Here is a 22355-nt window from a genome sequence, read left to right on the forward strand (position 1 = left end):
AGTGAGTTTTTTTTTAAAAAACACCCTCCGAGTTTTGAATAGAGCTACAACATCTCTACGATACCAGTCAATGAGGTGTTGTACGTATTCACCATCTCATCTGACATTAAATAAGCATAAAGGTAGAACAGTCCCGTCTAGTGCAAGTGATTGAGCAGGGATAATAGGAATCTGAGTAAGATTACTGTAATACACACCTCTATGATTACTCACTGGGAAGTGGGGGTGGCAGGAAGCTATAACATCACTCTTCCATATGACAAAATACTATATATTTGAAATATATATATATTTGAGGTGGGGATATATATATGTATTTCTTGTTTATTATTTTTACAAAATCTTGTTGTTTTGTTATTTGTCTACAGTCGAGATTCTTCCTGGATTTCTTTCGATAGGCTGCTGGTTTTCTTGAAGTGTGGAATACAAGAAGCAGGAAGGTGTGTAAATGTTCTGGATCTATTGTCTGAGTGTTTGAAGCTCTCAGTTTGATTGAGATATATCTTTGCTACAGATAAACATGTCAGTAAGACTGAGATTGATTTAAGTTTCACAGTAGTATGAAGAGACCAAGATATCACAGTCGGCATATGTTGGCAGACGTGCTTAACCACATACGAATGAAAAAAAAAACACACATTAGGAGCTACAGTTTGATTATGTTCATTTAAAAAATGGCATGTACAGCAACTCATAACAACTTACAAAGAGCCTTGGTTAAGTGAGTGAGTAAACTCACCTTCAGGTTAAATACGCCATATTTACGGCCCCTGGGGAAAATAATGGGCATTGGCCAATAGGAAAAAACAATTGACTGCTTGATCCTCTCCTGGGTCCTAGTGCATATTGTTGTTTTAGAACATTATATCTATACTTTTATTCAGTTTTATTCAGGATGTTGTTGTAATAATAGTAAAATCTGAAAATGCACTTACAGTATGCAAACTCACAGGCTAAGATATGCATTAATATACTGTACATCTATTCATATAGCATTGTTTAGTTGATCCATGTCAATTGGTAAAACTAATGCATACAGTACTTGTTTGGCTATTTTGATCAGATGTCCAGTGTATGTAAGTGTATACTGCTCTTGCTTGGTTACAAAATATCTTCTACTATTCTAAGTGTAGATATAACTATGTGAAAATAATTAAATGCTGGCATGACTTTAGTCTCCCTTTCTCACGTAAAAGGAGGTCCAAGATTGCTATTCTTAAATGTCATAGTGAGTGCTTTAATGTACAAACACTCACCCAATGCTTCCCACCCACTGTCACTATAGTTACCATTTCCCTCAGGGCTAAACTAATCAGTGACGGACCAAGGAAGGTGTGTATGAGGCTATTTTCAGGCTTAAAAACAATTATTCTTTAATTAATGTGTGGATTTTCAATTATAATACTTTATTTTGTATTTTTAATTTTAAATGCCTTCATTTATATTTAATTTCTGTCACAATGAAGGTTCCTGTTTCTCTTTCTAGCTGAAAAAACCTGTTGAATTGAATACAGTTGAATTTGCTTTTACGTGCACTTGTGTTTGAGTTTTGAAATGTGGTTTTAGTCAAGGTTACGTAGGGTTCTGTGAAACATTTCTAATATAAAGTTCATAGTTGTTTTAATTATTTTAAAGCTATTCTGTTTTTTTCTTTCCTTTTGTTAAAGAAATACACTAATCAGTTAAACAGGTATACTGACTGTATATTTATTTTTAATTAATTGTCTGTGTTTTACATGCAGCTTTTGTTTCTTCATTGGCAATTCCATTAAAGAGTGAATGTAAGAACCTGTTTATAAAGACTATGCAAGTCTTGCTATACACATTTATATAGAGAGGATTGAGCAGAATGGGTACTATGAACACGTGTGTGCTGCTGGTTTTAATACAGGTCTGACTACAGATTATACCAGTTGATTAATGATTATTGACCAGTTGATTAGTGACTATTTCAGGGTTTTGAAACACAAAAAGGTAAGCCAGCACAGCTGTACAACCTTGAGTCATGGCTTTGTGTTTAGATATGTAGTGTGTTTTTGGTTACTCTCAATTAAAACTAGATTCTACTATACCCATAACATTAGTTAACATGCACTCCCCCCCCCCCCCCCCCCCCCCCCCCCCCAACTCTCTTTAGCATATAAGAGGTATGTCTGTATTTAGTTATTTCACGCTTCTGTCATTTCAGATCGGTACTCTTATGAAATAAGAAAATTAAACGTTGCTTGTGTTAGACTGGTACTACATTTATGCAATTTTTCATGCTTTGGTCTTAATTGAGCTGCATAATTAAGATCTCGCAGCAATTTATGTAGGACTTTAATTATTTTCAATATTAACCCACAAATTGTGTTTTAGTGGGAACAGTAAAAATAGCACAGAGGAAGCTTCGCCTCGCGTTAACATTTTTAATTAATGATATTCATAGAACAATACTAAAACTGGCAAGACACCATCATTTTAAAATACTTTTCTTTTACTTTTATCAATTAATGTTTTCTGTAAATTGTTAAATATACCAGTAGATAGTTCCTAAAACTCTAAAATTCAAATTTATGGGAATTAAAATTGAAATCAATAGACGATCCTTAACTTACAGAAATACATGTACAGTAGAAACATGATTTACAATACATCAGTTTTTGTTTTTTTTACCTTTGTAATTCCTTTAATTTTAGTTTTGTCCTTTTACTTCTGGTCTCTAATCACAAAGCATTGGGGGATGTTTTTCTATAAACTTATTGTGAGGGTTTGAAACACTAACCTTGGTATATTGTGGAATTGAAACCTTCTCAGCTGAGCAATTTTGAATGTTACATAGAATACTCTTTGATTCCCACAACATGTTGTATTCATTTGAAAAAGAGGCACAAACTGGATACCTGCTTGGAATGAATTGTTTGAAGGACTATGAATGTTGAATTATTCTTTAAGTGTGCTTGTTAATCAATCCCTTTTGGTTACTAATATTAATATCTAAAAAAAAGTATCCACAAAATGTCTATTCCCTGACCAATTTTGGTAAGCTTAAAGGGTAAACACAAAATGTATTAAACACAAAATATTTTAATTGATTCAATAAAATTGAATATTCATGAAACAGGTTTTGATTGCTGTGAACCTGTTACACTTGACAGTGGTTGTTAATTTTGCAATTGGAAGCCTTTCGTTGTAAGACCATGGCATGAAAAAAGGTCGAAATTATTTTGTACACCTAACAGTGATTCATTCTTAGGGGCAGAGATGATAATTATAGGAGACACATACTTCAGAACCATCACAGTAACCAGGGAGCATCTCCAAGTTCAGGTAGAAATAAATTCAGAATCTATGACAGACATCCTTTAATCAAGAAAATATAAGTTGACTGATAAGGAAGTAAAATGGTGGGTCTTCAGTGAGAATCCTAATAGCAGTCTCAATACAACAGCAGATGCCAAACAGGTTCATCTTTATGGATGAGTTCGGCTATACATGTGTAGGTCAAATGATTATGTCTTTCGAGTCAGACAATTTTAAGGCTTTGCTGTACTCAGTAAAACACCCCATTGGAAAGTGAACAGTGCACCCTGTAATCAGTAAGTAGGGCAGCTAGATCTAGGTCAGTATCCAGCATAATATACGTTAGCAGTATGTAATTTAAAAAAAGGGTAAATTGATCATGCAAAGTTAGGCCAAGCATGACTAAACCTGTCATATCCTATTAGGAAAAAAAATTGTATAGGAGCCTTCAACTTTTTCGAATTCTCTGAGATTATAGAGTACCTGCATTAACTACTTATTAACACGCTAACCTATCATCATCTATTTTTTATATTTAATCTGTTTAAAAGCTCTGCAACTAATACAAAATGTAATTATATTAAACTATGCTGCAGCAGATCAGGAGGATTTGCAGATTTATGGCATTGTATTGCTATTGCCCAGTTTTGACTGTTAGCTTTGTCAAAAATAATTTGTTTTGGTGTTACATTTCCATGTGGTCCACATGATGCTGTCCAAATCTATGTGTTTTTGTTCATTAATTAATTGTTAATGAATTGCTAGTTAACCAGTGTTATTCATTGTTGTTAATGATTAAAGCAACTGCTTCTGATGTGAGCTGATTTTATACATGACCAGTTTCAGAGGGGACAGAAATTGCAGCTGCACACCTAGTGGTTATTTTTTCCAACCACCTCACTTAAGAAGAAATTGAAAGCAAACCCAGTATTTAAAAAGTAAGTTTTTTGAAGACACAGTATATAATAGGTAAAACATTCAATATTCATTAAATAGATAAATAGATCAAGGAAGAGTAGTTTCGATAAAACGTAAGTTTTATTGAATGTTTCATCCATGATTTAGTTTCAGTATACTCTTTGTTTTTCCTTTGGGGGGAATTTGTTATTTAAAAAATGACAGAACTTTATGAACTTGCACCCAAAATAATTACTGAAAGATCAGGAAATGAAATAGAACTATGTTGGCTCCACATGCTTCAAAGATCAGGTGTAACAGGCAGTGTTCTGTACTGCTTTGCTTTACGAGTTCTGTCCCCTTTCGATGAGACAGGATGAGGTTAATAGCTTTTAAACCACATATACAGACATCCCAGCTCTTCTGCATTGTGGTTAATACACACATTTGTGCTGTGTGGGGTTACTGGTTCAGCCTCTTTCCAGTTACACACTTATCCAGTTTAACAGCACATTTTCATGTGATTTCTTTGGAATCTGAAAGTACTCTAACATAGCAAGCAACTAGGATTCTACACTCATGTAATGTCAGGAAGATTCAAGAGAATAAATATTGTTAGCACCATAACAACGTCATGGGAAAGATAGAAGGAAGAGCATAAAGCAACAACAACAAAATTTTTTTTTATTGGCATCTAGAACACAACTGGGGCACTGCAACTCCAAACTGCATACTTGTTGGTTAAATTACTGTCACAATATTTTATTGGCAATATGTTAACATATCTAGTTTATAGGAAACTATTTACAGAAAATGATAAGTGGTTTGTACATCTGTTGCATGGAGCACCTTCATTGTGACTGGGATTTTATTATGCATTCAAGCTTTATGTTTCATAGCATTATTGTATTTCCCAGGAAGTTGTCTCAGAGCGGATAGAAACAATGGAGGAGCTTGCCAAGGAGGAAGTGCTTTGTTCTCTGAGGTAAGACTGTCATCCACACAGCTGCTTTCTTATAAAGAACAGCTTTACAGACACTTGGCTGAAACGCTCAGAATATTCACTTTGTTCCTACATTTTATTTTTACTCTTGATCCGTTTTCCTGAAATATCACCAAAATACTTATTTGTGTTATTTTCTATTGATCTCTTTGGCCTTCACCTTAACCTTCACAAGAGATGATTCAAGGTGTCAGTTATTCTCTGACCCATGCCTTGTTTGAAAAATCAAGTGTCTGGAAAACATTGAATACAGTATACATGTCAACCGATAGATAGCAATGTCTCTATTATAACCTAATCACTTAATGCAATATATTTGAAATTTGGCCAGGATCTGGCTATATTGGTGAAAAATAGTTGACATGTAAAGATGTTCTCTCCTGTTCTAAAAGATACTTCTGAACAAAACATCAACTGGGTTATCTATGGAGATAATTTTCAAATCTCAGCTCCCCTTAAGAACCAGGGGCTATACTTATCAATCACACGCACAATTAAATTCTGATTTATCAATCTTGCGTAAGGCACTCGTACACATGTGTTTAAGTAACAGGTGTTAATAAATCTCATTGTTACTAAAGTTGTTTGCATGTGGCGTTTGCATTTAAAATGCCCCTATTTAGCAATATATGGTTAACTTAACCGTATAAAAATAATACATTGAAGCTACATGTATCTGAAGTGATACTAAGATGGCTACAAAAAAAAAAAAAAACTACAGTGAAAATACAAGAAAAAAGATTTACAGATGCTGAAATAGAAGTGATTGTATCTGGAGTAGAGGCGAAACAATAAATACTGTTTGGTTTGGTCAGCAGCGAGCTGCTTAGTCAGAGAAAGAAAGCTGCCTGGCAGCAAATAGTGAACTCCATATCATCAGAGAGTCGAACACTCGAAGTCAAGAAAAAAGGGTTTGAGTTAAAAGGCAAAAAAAACATGTAGATCAACGGTCCCACACAGTGCTCTCCCCCTTGATATGAGAATTAGTAGCATCAAAGGCGAGACAGCGCTGACTGGTGTGTTGCAGGAAGGAGACACTGACCTCAATTAGCGCCCCCTTAGAAAATGGTAAGCCCTTTGTCTTTTTTTTTTTTTTTAAATATAAAACACATTGTATGCTATCCATTAAGCACTCAATATCAGAATGTATAGGCGTTGCCTTGCTAATGAAATCTTTGTTAAGTTGACTCTAAATGCATTTGTCTCCACGAAGTGGATTAAACAATTAAAACACTAATGAAATGATCAGGAGTCAAAATTCTAAATGCAATATTGATATATTTGTGCACATAGAGCAAGAGATGGCAAGGAACATGGAATTCACTCCTGTCACAGATGCCAGCCATGCCTACCACCCGCTCCCCCAGAGTTCTGTCAGAGGCTGTGCTGAAAAAACATAATGCTATTAATAAATCAATAGATAACATTAAGTGAAATAACCACTTTTTTGGAATACATTAGTAAAAACATAAGTGAGCTTGTTTATTGTTTTTCCCAGCTGATACCACAATACAAGTAATTAATTAAATGGTCATAGAGTCTGATGTTTAATAGTTTTCTTTAAACAAATAGGGTACATATTTATTTCTAATTTTAGACTATTATGTTAAACTAGAGTAACACTTCATTTTTAAGCATTACACAATAGGCATGTGTTAGGAGTTTATTAGTGATTAAGTAGAACTTAACAACAAATCATGGATAACCACTGTAAAAGGTGTTTGCGAGGTACAACAATACTTCATAATAGGTGCAATTCCTCTAAAAAGAGACAATTAACTTTTAATAAGGCTTTTTGGGAATAAACATAATAAGAAGCTAGCAAAGTGGTTATCTGTGATTTGTGATCCCTGATTACTAATATATGACTGTTCCCTAATGTGTAAAATAGTGTTACCTAAAACAGTTATAGCATACATTTAAAAGTTATTTTATTAATGCCAGTCTTCTTTGGATGGCATTGGTGTTGGGATTCTTTGTATTGGCAGCAGTCTTAAACTCAGGCACGGTGTCCCCATTGTCCATGATGTCTGCTGGTGATAGGTTCAGCCCATGCTTGAGTGCAACATTCTGCAGCAAGCTGCATGCAAGGAAGATTTTGCACACCTTCTCTGGGTTATACTGAAGTGTGCCTCCCGAAACATGCAAACAGCAAAAGCGTAATTTAAGCATTCCAATGGGGCGCTCCACCACAGCCTGTATACGAGCATGTGTCAAGTTATATCTTCCTTCTTACAGGGTCTGTGGATAAGTGTAGTTAGATGTTACTCACCAATGAACACCATTGTTTTCTATTTAGTTTGTAATATTCATGATGGTGATAATCAATATTGATACCTCTGTGTGACTAATAATTATATTAGGCTAATTATACATACATGTCAAATTTCAGCTATACATGCAATTGTTTTTCATTATGCAGTGATGGTGATCTTTATCCTGAATAATAGGGGTTAGATTTTTTTCCTTGCAGTACCATTATTCTAACAAAAAGAAATGATCGTACGCATGGCCCAGAGTGTGCGTGAGTCTACGAACATTTCCACACAAAATTGTATGTTGATATATCTCATACTTTCTGTAAGACTGTGCGTAAGCACAGTTTAGAATGAAATTTGTGCATATACATGATTGATAAATATAGCCCCAGGCTGCCTAGCCACATTTCAAGAAGGCAATATTGTCAACTATAAATTGACATGACTGAGTTTTCCACTTGCAGATCAAGCTTTTGTATACTGAATGAAAGACAGTATACAACTACAGTGGTTTTATATGGGATCCATTTTCTGTAGCCCTGTGAAAGGCTTAATTCTTGCAAAATCACCTACCCTGTAGTTTATCAGTATCTGCCTATGAACTATTCCAGAAGGCTGTTGTGTTTGTTACTATATGTTATAGTTACCATATGCAGAGGATTATTATTCCCACATACTGAATAGGATTACCCAGAAAATAATCTATATGCTTTCATTGACAGTGCACATTGCTGCTATGCTATATTATATCATGTTTACACTGAAGTACAGCAGTATGTTTGAGTAAACATGATATCATAAAAGAACCGGAGCGATTTTGCAAACTAGCACTGCGCCTCAGTACATTTCAAACATCAAACCGGTTCTAAAGAGGTGTACCAAATAATTGCTGTCACTATACAATTTCTACAAAGTAGTATTTTGATAATTCCAATTTATAATTTAAAGCAAACGTTCATCATTTTTCTAATAACATTGTTACCAATGTATACACGCTTCAGGATACAATTTGCTGTTGAGGGTGTTCATTGCGGAACTAACTTTGAAGTTGGTTGCATGATTATTGGAACCATGTTATTTAATTGCTTAGGAGTATGTTGATCATGGGACCATTAAAAGCTCACCTTATTTTGTTATTGCCTCAGCCAATCCCCTGTTTTATGCACCAATAAATTTGATTTGTAAATTTAAACATATATAGCACAGAATACCTAAATGATTCCGTGAACTATCAGAGAATATTACATGTTTAACATGCCCTTTTTAATAGTTTATTGGAAATTGTGTTCAGAAGTTATACATTTGCTCTACTGAACTCCTGTCTCTATTTTTTTCTGAATGAAGTTATTTTTAGTAGCAATTTTACACAAAAAATTATTTTCAATTGTAATATACAATTACAATATTATTAACCCATCTGCAGGAGTCTAATAGTAGCCAGTTGCTAAAACATCACTCAGCTACACAGGGACAAACAGTAGCAGAGAATGAAATAGGAAATTAAAGAATGGTTTCTGAGTAAGCAGGAGAAATATACATGTATTACTGTCACTGTACCTCTAAGTCTTTGACAACCACCAACCGGACTGTGTTGAATGACTACCTAGTATAGTTACCTACACTTATCTTATACCTCCTATAGTTAGCGTATTATAAAGTCTGTAGTCAACTTATCAGTACTGCTATAGACAGAACAATCCTATGGGACAGCAGGACCATGAAGGGCCATTTTTATTGCATAAACTTATTTTATGTAGCAGGCAAGGGAAATAATATCTTTTGTGAGGATGAAACCACATACTTATTCTTTTACTTTGAAGTCCCTTTGTAATCACATTACATTATTGGCTGCAGACAGTAAAGAAAACCTATAAAACAATATCTGTTCTGAGTGGAACCTTGAGAAGTCTCTTTCAATTTCCTGATTATGGACTGTATGTGTAATGTTTATGGGCAAACCTTTAACACTTTCTTTTCATATGTAACATATCTGTGATGTACAGTATATACCCATCCTGTTTCTGTACCTTCTTCCTTGAGGCATTGCGGTTGAGTACTAATCAGGAATATGAAGGTTCCTCATTACAAAGCAACTTGGCTAATGCGTAAGGTGGAAGAGAACCACCCTGATCACAAGTGAGCCCTTTCTTGAAGGAATGGGATTTTGCAGTCAATATCTTTGCATTTATTAATTCTTTGATTACACTATGTAACACAATTTTTGTTCCTGGGTAGTAAGTGTTATTTCCTAATTGCTTATGCCTCAAAAGTATAGAAAATGGCTATTATTCCCCACAAACTTTGCTTTTGTGACCAGGATATATACTGTATTTACAGTATAATCGTAAATCTTGAAAAATTACTCACTTCTAAATCTTTTGTAGTCATTTTTGTAGTCAATGCATGTTCATTTGGATTCATATGTTGTTTTTTTCTGACTTTATGTGAACGAAAAGACACACATTTTCCCATTGGAAATAATGATATTTTGAAATATCCCTGTTCTGGTCACAAAAGCAAAGTTTGTGGGGAATAATAGCCATTTTCTATATTTTTGAGGCATAAGCAATTAGGAAATAACACTTACTACCCAGGAAAAAAAAAAAAAAATTGTTACACTGTGTTACCTGCGTCCCAGGTGATGGGTTCATGTTTAAACTTTGGTGTAGCAACTGTATTTGGAGAGAAGACATGTTTGAGAGCTTTTTTGATGCCACAGGGTTATTTTAACCCCTGAATGTGCTGTAATGACTAAACAGAAAACAGTGTAGTGAATCTAAGCATGAGGACAAATTTATATTAGTTAAGGTAACACAAGTTATGGTATCTATTTAGGTATTGATGGCAAATGCTATACTGTACAAATTTAAAGAAATCAAAAACAGATGCTGATTACAATTTCTAAGATAAACTGTTTTTTTTTTTAATTTTTTTTTCTATAAATAAACAAATAAATAAATAAACAACTTGGTAACTACTGCTAGCCCTAATCTTGCAAAGGAGGTGTTTTGTGGATGATTTCCACAGCTGTCAGTCTTTTGTGAGTCATACATCCTGATTTTTATTTTTATTTTTTACAGGCTAATTGCGGGTAACATAAGCTAATGATATAAATATAACTTTTTGTCTCATTTAAAGAAGATTCAGTACTACTATACTGTTCTCATATGTACTGTATCATTGACAGTGACAATGACGGGAGAGTGGTGAAGGATGAAGATACAGAGAACATCTTTCAAGAAAGTATGGAACGTGATGATGAACAGGGAGAGATACTGAATGATCCAGAATTGCAGATCATTGGACAAGCTATCATCACTATCTCAGAGGTAACAGATTTATAATAAAAATGTAATCTAAATAAGTGCCACATTGGAACTACAGCATAAAAGGATGTGCCTAGCCTAATGCATGTGTTAAATATCTAAAATGATTCTTGTGTAAAGTAGTTTAAAATAATGAGTTTTATATATATATATATATTGATATGCTTTGATTGGTTAAAAAATAATTGATCCATTTTTTTTATTCCACTTTCTGAAATGGCTACATTGCAGCCATTGACTGTATCAACAACCTCTGACCAGATATTATCAAAGTGAAGTTCACCACAAGCCTGCCAAAGTGACTCATGTACAACAACAATGAAGCCAGTTGCTTTGGCCAAATCAAGTTTTAGTGACTGGGCTGATGAACCCAATTTCAGTTTGAGAAAATAAGCCATTTGAATCTATTCCTCCATCTGAATGTTGTTCTTCAGATATGTTCTATTACATGAATCACTGCTGGAAAAAACCTATTTCTGCATGCAAAGAACCTGCAAGTGCATCATGTATCATTTAAGTTTTGAAGCTTTCTTGACATGCCTTCATGTGTCTCTTTTTGGATTTCCATCCACTTGTGATGCACATAAGAGACAGACATGAACACGTACAATGTATAAACAGAGAAAAGAAATCTGCAGCTTCTTGGACTTATTGTACTGTACATACAATGACTGTTTAAGCAGTATCCTTAGCAGTGAACATAGAAAGCATATTTTGCAACTGCCTTGATCCTTGTTGAATCCCCAGCATGTTCCCACTCATTTCTGTCATTCCATCATGACCTACCAGGTTCTCGTTGTAGTCAAGATAACATTTTTCTTAACACTAGAACCGCTGCTGAAGTCATTTTGATGGTTTTCAAACTTAAATTACTCATTGCATGTCAACAAGTTATGCGGTTGTCCGTTTATGACTTTTCCTAAGTACATGTATTAAATGACCTGACGACGTTTGACGGAGGATCACGAAAATAAGGAAGTTATAATCACACCCACGTAGAACCACCAAAGTCATAATTTTCACTGTCTTTTTTAATATATGTGTTTTTATTTTAAATATAACCTACAATATTCTATTTTACATACAAGCCTATTGGATATGGCAGCATCAATTCCTTCATTTTGCACAAGGAATGCATCGGGGAAAATATCAGTAGGAGAGATTTCATCTTGAAGCTAGCCACAGCGCTTCAGCAGAAACATTAAGATACTAATCTACTTTTGTTTTTATAGTTTTGTATATACATATACCTGTTTACACATTAGTTTCTTTTGAAGTAGTGCTTTATATGTGGCAAGTCAGAAAATAAACCCTTTTATGTTTAATTGTTCATTTAAATATGGCATGCAGATGTTTCATATGATGTGCTTGAATAAAACTTTTGAGTTGTACTGACTGCTGGCAGAGGTTTTAGGTATGAGTATAACCACAGCAGTTCTAGTGTTAACAATGAATTACTGTTTTTGTCAATCATTTAGCATCCACTCTCTCTGCTTCTGGAAATGTAAAAAGCTTTCATATATTGCCCTTACCTCAAAATAACAGTCAAGTGTTCTTTGTTTTTTATATCTTTGGTTTCATCAGCTATTATGGAGATTTGATCATCAACGATGTGTTTTCGGACCATGTCTGCCAAACATTGGAGTATTTCATTCTGATGGTGGTGCTTGTAAATCAAATGTAGAATTTCTGACTGTTTTGACTACGTCTGCAATAGTCTTGATTCATTGTTGGTTCTCTTTGACCTTATTCTTGTATCCTTCATTGATCTGCTGCAATATAGAGCTGTTAGTATCTGCCATTTTCTTGTAGTCTTTCCAGGCTCTCATTGGATGTGCATGATTACTGTGACTTTACATGCAAAGCAAATACCCCATCTTTATTCATAGTCTTTTTCCAGTTGGTTTCCTGTTGAAGTGAAAGCTGGGTTTATCGGCAGGAAAATCAGTAGACCGCATCATTGCTTTGAGGGCATTCTAACCAAGAATGTGCTTTATACCATGATGACTGAAAATATCAGGCAGTAGAACCTTGGGTCATTTTGGGATATCTTCTGAGAACATGTGTCTGCGTTTCGTCTCTTTTCGAAATCTTGAAATATCTAAATTAATAAATAAATAAAAAGCCTCTATCCCACTCATATACTGTATCATAATAAGTCATGTATACAAATTTGCATTATCAACCATCAATAAGCTGACGATAAACCAGGTATAAATGTAGCCTATAAATGTATAAATAAATCAGTAACATATATTTTTTCAATATCACTTTAACAGTATGCATATACGGTAATGTGTAAATGTAGTAGAACACCTCAATATTTGTAATTTATATCCTTTATATATCTAACTGTATAAAAACCTCAGGATGTGAGCATGTCAGTAGTCAGTGATATAGAAACAATAGGCACTCATGTAAAAATGTTAGTGCTTTAATTAGACATCTTAAACAACTTCTAAAAAGTCTCATACATTTTACCATTTGTGGCTATATGTTGCTTTTGTCTTACTATTTTAAGTTACAGTGGTTTGATTTCCACTGTATTGGTGGTTTGATTTCTCCACTCTTTTTCTCTCTCCCTTAACTTTACAGTCTCTTTAATGACTGACCTTTTTCTTCTTGCCATTCCCTGACCCTCTTACTTCTTCTACCTTTACTTCCATTTTAGCACCGGACTGCCACCCAGCACCTAGAGGGAGGCTTTGAAACAAATCAGTGCTCATTGCAATGCATGTTAATTAAAGAAAAAAACTATTTAACCTGCACAGAATCTACATTGCATAAACTGACTTGCAAGGTACAACTGTCTTGTCAATGGTAATGCTTAGAGAATTTGATTTAATAGTTGAACCAAATGTTGGGAAGAGCTGTTTAGTGGCATGGCAATGATCCCCAGTCTTTGTGATTGTTTCAAGTTCTTCTCTTCTGAGCTTTGTTCCATTACCCTGTGATCAGCTTCAGACAAAAGAGCAAAGCCTTGGAATACTAAATACACAGAAAGCAAGTTCTTGGCTGCTTGCCTAGCCAGTTGTGATGTGCGTGTGAAATTATTACACTCATAAACTTAAGGATTTGGGATTTTGCGACATCTTGTACTTTTATCCTAGAGATTTGTATTTCAAATTTTAGCAGAACTTGAGTAGGCCAAAAACTCATGTTAATATGAATGAAAAAGCAGTGTTTTCTTTTATTTTTTATCTGTTCCAGAAGGAGATTTCTTAAATTTAATTTTGGAATAACTTTGCAATGCAATGGTAAATATTTATATACATGTACTTATTTTTTCATAACCTTTTCTGAAGAGCTTCTAATATACTGCATTGTTTAATATGTGTCGATCATCATGTCAGTTAGGGTTTTTTTTTTTTAAATGTCTGTACTGTTACATTCTGTTGGAACAACTAAAATAACCAAGCATTTCAGTTCAATTGGTAAACTAAGCATACACAGACACATTTATAATGTATTTTCCTATGTAGAGTACAGGTCCTTGTCCCACACAGATGTTCAATTGACTTTGTCCCTTGGGTCTGATCCATTCTGGCACTATGTTGGTGTCTACATGCCTTTCTGAATTTCAAGCAGTGCTAAGCTGAATATGATACAAAGATACAAACTACAATTTCTATGTCAGCAAGGGCAACCTGCACAGAAAATGTATTTGCTTGTTTGTGAACCTTATTGCAAATTACTAAATGATATCCTGGTGCTTCTCAAATTGGCAAAACAATATATTTCTTGATGCATTTTGCACTGATTCTCTGGTCATTTTAGTATGTGGGATCCCCCATTTAGCCTATAGACTCTGGATTCATTGACGATAGATTTTATCATAAGAACCAGACATGTGTCTTTACTTTAAGTGTTTTATAAACACAACGCATTTGATAAGTGGTATTTTTGAAAATGGCTTTAATTAGAGGTATTTACCAGTGCTCCAAATGAGAGTCTAGTGTGGTGTTTATTATTTTTCATATGCACCTCCAGTTTAGTTAAAATAGTTGAGAAAATTAGAAAATTGTGGCTAAAGGAATAATCCTCTGATGTTTAAACCCTGTTTATTAAATCATCGCTGTTATACAGAGAAAGCTTTGAAATTAACATTTTAAAGCAAATTAAAATTGTTTTTAAGGCCTGATGGAAAATAGGTATTGATGTCAGTTTCAAACTCTGGATTATAGCACTTTGGCTGTAATCTCCAGTTGTTTTAAAGCACTGATATGCTTAAAAAAAAAAAAGGCAGGCTGTCTTCCCACATGTGTAATTGGACATATAAATAATGTATTCTTTAGATTGTCTTCTGTTTCTCATAAGAAAGTGCCAAATTAACAGGGTTCATTTAATGGCAGAAAATTGTTTCGAAAAGCCAAGATTTTGGAAGAATACATTTAGAAATGAAGAATGTTTCTTTTATTTCAAACCTTGTTTATCCTTTCCAGTGATTAAATATAAAAATCACATCAGCTCATGAATAAAGGAAAAAGTATTTGCTGTAGAACAACAGTAAACTATGGGGAAGAGTAGTGTATAATTGGCATCTACACCAATGGCGCCAGAGCCTTTCTAAAAGTGGGTGGGCGTATTTGGTATGAAGTATTTCTATGGATAAATGAATCCAATTTAACAACTACGTCAAATAGTAAAGCAGGTTATATATTTATAATCAACTGGTTATTTAAACTTGGCAACAACAATCAAAAACTGTACTACTACACTGCCCCCCCCCCCCCCCCCCCCCCCAAGTTCTACAGTTATTTACTAATTTGGACATTAAATGAAATGGTAACAAATGTTTCAAGAGTTATATAATGTTACAAGATGACGAATGTAGCAACATTCGCTACCACACATAAACCCAGCTAATCTGCGCTCATACTTTTCTATGTGATTTGTTAAAAGCTTCATGTACCTCTGTAGAAGCTGGCAGCACAGCTAGCGGAATGTTAGGAGTACTGTCTATCAACACAGTTCCGGTGTTGTCTTAATCTGTAGATTTATTTGACTTATCTGTGTCACTGTTTTTTGGAAGAATGATGAGATGATGAGATTACCGATATATATATATATATATATATATATATATATATATATATATATATATATATATATAGAGAGAGAGAGAGAGAGAGAGAGAGAGAGAGAGAGAGAGAGAGAGATAGAGAGAGAGATACTGACAACGATTCTTTATATTTATCAATTAACAAAATGCAAAGTGAGTGAACAGAAGAAAAATCTACATCAAATCAATATTTGGTGTGACCACCCTTTGCCTTCAAAACAGCATCAATTATTCTAGGTACACTTGCATACAGTTTTTGAAGGAACTCGGCAGGTAGGTTGGCCCAGACATCTTGGAGAACTAACCACAGTTTTTCTGTGGATTTAGGCAGCCTCAGTTGCTTCTCTCTCTTCATGTAATCCCAGACAGACTCGATGATGTTGAGTTCAGGGCTCTGTGGGGGCCATACCATCACTTCCAGGACTCCTTGTTCTTCTTTACGCTGAAGATAGTTCTTAAGACTTTCGCTGTATGTTTGGGGTCGTTGTCATGCTGCAGAATAAATTTGGGGTCAATCAGATGCCTCCCTGATGGTATTGCATGATGGTTAAGTATCTGCCTGTACTCCATTTGCAGAAATGCAGCCCCAAACTTGCAAGAAACTTCCACCATGCTTCACTGTTGCCTGCAGACACTCATTTCTGTACCGCTATCCAGCCCTTCGGTGAACAAACTGCCTTCTGCTACAGCCAAATATTTCAAATTTTGACTCATCAGTCCAGAGCACCTGCCATTTTTATGCACCCCAGTTCCTCTGTTTTCATGTACAGTTGAGTCACTTGGCCTTGTTTCCACGTCGGAGGTATGGCTTTTTGGCCACAAGTCTTCCATGAAGGCCACTTCTGACCAGACTTCTCCGGACAGTAGATGGGTGTACCAGGGTCCCACTGTTTTCTGCCAATTCTGAGATGATGGCATTGCTGGACATCTTCTGATTGCGAAAGGAAGTAAGCATGATGTGTCTTTCATCTGCTGCAGTAAGTTTCCTTGGCCGACCACTGCGTCTACGGTCCTCAACGTTGCCCGTTTCTTTGTGCTTCTTCAAAAGAGCTTGGACAGCACATCTAGAAACCCCTGTCTGCCTTGAAATTTCTGCCTGGGAGAGACCTTGCTGATGCAGTATAACTACCTTGTGTCTTGTTGCTGTGCTCAGTCTTGCCATGGTGTATGACTTTTGACAGTAAACTGTCTTCAGCAACCTCACCTTGTTAGCTGAGTTTGGCTGTTCCTCACCCAGTTTTACACAGCTGTTTCTGTTTCAGTTAATGATTGTGTTTCAACCTACATATTGAATTGATGATCATTAGCACCTGTTTGGTATAATTGTTTAATCATACACCTGACTATATGCCAACAAAATCCCTGACTTTGTGCAAGTGTACCTAGAAGAATTGATGCTGTTTTGAAAGCAAAGGGTGGTCAGACCAAATATGGATTTGATGTAGATTTTTCTTCTGTTCACTCACTTTACTTTGTGTCCATTTTTGAAAGCATTCTTACTTTACAGCATATTTTCACACCTGCCTAAAACTTTTGCACAGTACTATGTATATATATATATATATATATATATATATATATATATATATATATATATATATATATATATATATATATATATATATATTAAATGTACAAGTATATTTATCAAGCATCTTGGCATAATATGGTAGATGGTATTATACACACATGACATAGTGTGTGTGTCTATATATCTATATATCTATATATATTATATATATATATATATATAAATATATATATATATATATATATATATATATATATATATATCTATCTCACTGTTAAAGGTGGGTGGGCATCCATGATCTACACTGAGAGGGGCTCAGTTAAAGCATATTTATAGTTATTTAAACAGCACAACAGTGTAATGAAAGATTCCTCTACCACTTTAACAACATCTTATAAAACACCATACTATGCCAATATGCTTGATAAATATATCTGTACATTTAATAACATTAAATTACTAATACATTTTTAAGATCTACAGGTTGAGTTTACATGACAACTGTGGTGCACAACCACTAAAAGCGACCTCTCAGAGTAACATTTTTTTTTTTTTTTTTTTTTTTTTACAAAGGGGATAAAGAAACCAACACTAGTTAACCTCAGCAAGTGCCCAAGAGAGATCGGAATCAGTAGTATAGAAAGATAGATAGGACCATAAAGCGTTTTATAGATTAGCAAAATGATCTGATGGGAAACCAAATCAGCCACTAAAGCAACTGAGCCAAAACCGGAATTATATAGTTTGTACATGTTGTACCAGTTAAAATCCTGATGGCTGCATATTTGACTTACTGTAATCTCTTAATAGCACAGATATACATATACATAGGTCATGGGAGCCTTAACATATTAAAAACAACCCATTTCCTTCCTTGCTTGTGTGCATATATTACATAGAAACACTTTTAATGCTGTCTGCTTGAACAAACACAGAAAATGTGACATTTTTTAAATGAACCAAATATACTTAAACAAGAGTGTAATAAATCCCCAAATTATCCTTTAATGTGACAGCTGCATATGCATTTATCATGTCTATATGTTGACATGCTGAGTGCAGGACAATAGCTTAGTGTTACAAATGTATTTTCCCATTAGAGGGTCTAATGGGGAAGTATGTAAACCTCTAGAATGACTTACCATTAAAATAACCATAATTACAAGCATAACAATGATGTGGAACAATGCAAATGAATAATGTGTATACTTTATTTGTACAGCATTATACAGGTAGTTAATTTAACATGCATATTTAATGCAATTCGTCATGGTACATGAATCTGTCTGCTTGATGTCTGCATCTCCATAGCTCTTTTTTACACACACATTTCCCTGTCAATACTAAATAGTTGTAGCTAAAGGATATGACTACATTTGTATCCAACAGTTACTATAAATCAGTCTGTTATTACTAAAAAATATACAATTGAGCTATGTGGTGAAATTAATGATTGATGATTAGCTTGAATGCAATTTTTTGTTTTCCTAATGTTTTCTCCTTACTCTTGTTTTGAGTTGCTTTGTTTCTATTTCAGTCCTCACCTCTTGATGACATTTTAAAACTCAGAAGTTTAAGCACACATGTGGCCTCAATTTCAGAATCAGGTATACCAGAGTGTAACCATTAAAGGCCATTGCAGGGGTGATACTTTTATTATAACATGAGCATGCACAGCACATGCCACCCTGCAACTGAAACTCCTCTTTTCTGAAACGCAGGTCACAGGTGAAAACACTTTAGGGAGCATTGTATTGGGTCTGGCGCTCCTGTGGCTTAGGAAGGCAAAATCAGCAAAGACTCCTTACCACACTACAGTGGATCCTACTGGCCAGACGCCTGGTGTCTCAAGTGGACACCTGCAGGGGCTGACCTTTGCCCTCCATTCTCAGGGGATCAGATGACTCCCACTAAACCTTCAGTTCTCCTGAGCTGTGTGAGGAATTGCTGCGGAGAGAAAATGTAATTGGACAGGGAGAACTTTGGGGGTAAAATAATTAATCAAATGTGATATATGAATCATCCTTTGCTATTTATAGAGTGTATAGCATACGATGACCTGGTTGCCACTCATATTCATATCCATAATATAGTAATATTAAGGCAGATGAATAAATGCAGAATGAGGGGGACATTTGTTCCCCATTTTACCATTTTCAGGCCCATTGCTTATTAAATATCTTGACATCCATGACTAGATAATTGTCTCCTCTAAAATAGTTGCAAAACAATTAAGCAAGCCATCTTGCCAGTACAGTAGTATCACTAAATCATGTCAGGTTTCTAATGGAGAATGATGAGGTGGAGCACTATTGCCCATTTAACACCACTTTATTTTACCTCACCTGCATGAGTGAATGCTAGTACCACAGTGAAGTGTCATCCTGGCTGCCCACGGTGGCCATACACCCCATTGATATACAGTATAAAAGTATTATGCTAGTGCAATCAGTGACTATCTTGCAGGATACTACTGTGTACTATGTATTTAGGAGGCATGATTGCATTGCCTGGGTAAAGTACAAAATCAAGTATTGTTGGGGTGGGAGGAGGATCTTGGCCCATTACTGCCCCTGTTCCTGGGTCAGGGCTAAAAACCAAGACTTTGTGACTAAGGGGGGAGGCCATTGAAGCCATGTGGGCTACGCACAAAGGGGGGTGTATGTGGCAAAGTGCCTGCCCCCTATCTATATATATTTTTTAGGATCTCAAAGAAGATATATTTTAAAAGGATATCACATGGATTTCAAAGAGTTTACTTGCTGCTTGAAAATAGAATGCCAAAACACAGCATAAAACCTTTTTAAGTAAGCTAAAAGAATGAGATGAATGCATGTATGTGTACAACACTACATTGTCAAGCTGAAACATGGACTTTTTTTACATACAGTAGAAGACAAGGTTGCTTGCAGGCTCGATTTATTTCTTATACCTCTCCCCTGATCTGTGCCTTTCCACAACTTTATCCCAGAGTTGTTTTGAAAGCTCCTTGGTCTTCATGGTAGTATCTTTGCTTTGAATGCACTACCCAGCTGTGGGACCTTACAGAGACAGGTGTATTTAATATGAAATCATGTGAACCACTTTTATCGTACACAGATGGAGTCCATTTAATGTATTATGTGAATTCTGAAGGCAATTGATTGCACCTGAGCTTATTTAGGAGTGCCATAGCAAAGGGGGTGAACACTTATCTAAAGAAGACTTCAGGTTTTTATTTTTAACTGATTTTTTTTTTCAGCCCCCCATTTAAATGCATCACGATTTCAAGCTGTAACACAACAAACTGTGAAAAAGTCCAAAGTGGGTGAATACTTATTATAGGCACTGTGTGTGTGTGTGTGTGTGTGTGTGTGTGTGTGTGTGTGTGTGTGTGTGTATATATATATATATATATATATATATATATATATATATATATATATATATATATATAGCTTTTTTTGCATGGTGCATACTTAAAAAACTACAATTTAGAGTTCGTTATAATTTTACATCACATCAGTTTGCAAGTGCAAATGAAATATCTGAAATCCATTTTTTGCCTTTGCCCGGCATGTCGTGCCACTGAGCTCCTATACTGCGCACAAAATTACTTTGCAGTGTGATAGAAACCTTGAAATTTCCATTGGAAAATCATTGGGATGATTTTTGAGCTGTGAACATGACAACTCATTTAATGTAATTTTAGTTCATGTTTCATGAATTCAGGAAATGTCAAGCCCCAAACATAGTTTTTTTTAATAAATATTTTCATATTTTCCAACTGCAGGGGTTCTGAAACAAAGGGAACACTGACTTGTAGGAACAATTCAATAATTGATAATTTAGAGTTTATCTGGGTTGATTAGTTCTCTAATTAATAATATTTAATTGATGTGTTACAAAGATATAAAGATTTTTTTATGAACACTCATACACACTCTAGACACAAGGAATGCATTTTATTTAAGTACACAAATATTAAACAGTCAGAAAATAAATCTCTTAGTGTCTGAGCACAAAACACAAGTCCAAAGCTCTCACTGCACTAATGCTGATTAGCAGGCAATTGAAATATGACACTGCCTGTCTCCTCACACACAAAGCAGCCACTGCAGCAGCTCAAGCAAGCTATGATGTAGCTAGTAAATTGCTCACACACACCCACGCCCACATACAAGCACAGCCTCAACTGAAATGATGCAGACAATCTTAGACTATCAATCAATCAATCTTTATTTTATACAGTGCCTTTCATAGTGGAACACCATCACAAAGTGCTTTACAAGATGCAATAAATACAAGAAAATCCATAATACTTCAAATAGAGAAATGCATAATACATAATATACAGTGGAAAGTACATAATACATGATAGTAGCATAATACATAGTACACTGAATACAGTGGAAAGTGCAGAATACATGATAGTAGCATAATACATGAAATAGTACACTAAATACAGTGGAAAGTGCAGAATACATGAAATAGTACATTAAATACAGTGGAAAGTGCAGAATTCATGATAGTGACAATATGTGAAATAGTAGCAGCAGTTAATAACAGATATCAAGCTTAAGGAGCATAGAAAGCAAGAGAGAACAGATGGGTTTTGAGAGTTGATTTAAAGCGAGCTACAGTCAGAGCATCACGAACCAAAGCTGGGAGAGAGTTCCAGAGATTTGAAGCCATGAAGCTAAATGAGCGCTGTCCAAGTGTGATGCACTTTTGCTTGGGGATAACAAGTAAGCCAGAGTCAGAGGACCTCAGCTTGCAGGTAGGGACATTGCGAGTCAGCAGGTTGAGGAGGTACTCGGGACCTGTGTGATGAAGGGCATTGTAGGCGAGCAGGAGAGTTTTGAACATAATCCTGAACTTTACAGGTAGACAGGGCATCTGGGCATGATGGGGGTTGTGATGTGATCACATTTTTTACATCTGGTAAGGATCCTGGCAGCAGCATTCTGAACTAGCTGCAGCCGGTTTATGGTGGGTGCCGGGAGACCACCATATA

At 35.2% G+C, this 22355-nt stretch overlaps 1 long non-coding RNA gene across 1 annotated transcript in view; it reads left to right on the plus strand.

The window, feature by feature from the left end:
• Positions 1 to 1290: 1290 nt before the first annotated feature.
• Positions 1291 to 22355, plus strand: part of LOC121295261 — a 104087-nt gene continuing 83022 nt past the window's right edge. The window contains exons 1-3 of the long non-coding RNA XR_005946893.1: positions 1291 to 1332; positions 5097 to 5164; positions 10628 to 10769. This is a non-coding gene — a long non-coding RNA (uncharacterized LOC121295261). The remainder of the gene's footprint in view (positions 1333 to 5096; positions 5165 to 10627; positions 10770 to 22355) is intronic.

Source organism: Polyodon spathula, chromosome 20 (genome assembly GCF_017654505.1).
Source record: "Polyodon spathula isolate WHYD16114869_AA chromosome 20, ASM1765450v1, whole genome shotgun sequence".
Taxonomy (NCBI): Eukaryota; Metazoa; Chordata; class Actinopteri; order Acipenseriformes; family Polyodontidae; genus Polyodon; species Polyodon spathula.